The sequence below is a fragment of the Alligator sinensis genome, unplaced genomic scaffold, assembly GCF_000455745.1.
Source record: "Alligator sinensis unplaced genomic scaffold, ASM45574v1 scaffold273_1, whole genome shotgun sequence".
NCBI lineage: Eukaryota > Metazoa > Chordata > Crocodylia > Alligatoridae > Alligator > Alligator sinensis.
In genome coordinates this window covers 773,821-775,244 of record NW_005841943.1, presented here as the reverse complement: position 1 = coordinate 775,244, position 1,424 = coordinate 773,821, and positions in this window count along the sequence as shown.

Below are 1,424 nucleotides of genomic sequence, written 5' to 3'. Positions count from 1 at the left end.
GAAATAAAACCTCACCAATCCCGTTCTGTGCCCCCGTGATGAACTTATAGGCAGCCACAAGGTCGCCTCTCAACCTTCTCTTGCAGAGGCTCAAAAGGTTCAGGTTCTCTAGTCTCTCCTCGTAGGGCTTGGCCTGCAAGCCCTTAACCATACGAGTGGCCCTTCTCTGGACCCTCTCCAGGTTATCCACATCTCTCCTGAAGTGCGGCGCCCAGAATTGCACGCAGTACTCCAACTGCGGTCTGACCAGCACCCGAGAGAGGGGAAGTATCACCTCCTTGGATCTATTCGTCATGCATCTGCTGATGCACGTTAAAGTGCCATTAGCTTTTCTGATGGCTTCATCACACTGATGACTCATGTTCATCTTGGAGTCCACTAGGACTCCAAGATCCCTTTCCGCTTCCGTGCCACCAAGCAGGTCATTTCCTAGGCATGAAAGAAGCTGGTACAGATGGGGTGGGAAGGGCCTGTCAGCCTTTGCTCTGCTGCTTCTTGAGCTCCACTCTGCCCTGCTGGCTTCTCCCACAGGGCCGTGTGGCTTGCCTGTGCCCTTCCATCTGCACCATTGGCCCAGTGCAGGCATCACTGTCCAGCCAAGAGTGCGGAAAGTGGTGAGAGGTGCAGAGCAGATGTCCTGCGGAGAGGCCGAGGGACCTGGGCTCGTGTAGGCTGAAGAGAAGGCTGAGGAGGGATCTAATAGCAACCCCCTGCAGGTAGCTCAAGGCTGCAAAGGATGGAGCTGGACTGTTCTTAGTGGTAGCAGATGACAGAACAAGGAGCCGTGGTCTCAAGCTGCAGCAAGGGAAGTTTAGGTTAGAGATCAGGGAAAACTTTCTTACTAGGAGGGGCCTTAGTCCAACACAGCTACAACCAAAAATCCTCTTGTGGAAGGCATTACCTGCTGCTCTCCTTGCCTGGCCCCTCGTTCTTGTCTCGAGGGACAGTAAATAAATCCCTCCTGCCTTTCTTTTTTCCCTTTAGGATTTTGTAAGTTCTCCCCGTGTGCGCCCTCGAGCCTCTTTTCTACAACTGCAAAGAGGTTTCTCCCTGCATCCCTCTGCCCGCCGCACCCCTGCTCGACCTTGCCGCCCTTCTCTGGACCTTCCCTGCTTCTGCACCAATGCGCCCCTTGCTGGGGCAGCTCCTCTCCTCTCCCGCAGACCATTGCTGTTCCGGGGACTTACCTCTGCAGCTGCCCCTGGACAACACAGCGGGGCTCGCCACCCGCGGCACCAGGTCCCGCTGCCCCTCCTGCCCGAGGAGCGCCGGGCTGGGCTGTGCCCGCCTGCACGCGCTCTGGAGGCGTGGCCTGCGGTGGGCGTGGCCAGGCCCCCCGCCCCGAGCGCTGATTGGGCGGCTGGGCTGAGGCCGCACGTGGAGCCGGGCGCACAGAGTGGCGCTGTCAGCCGGGGCTGGCTGGC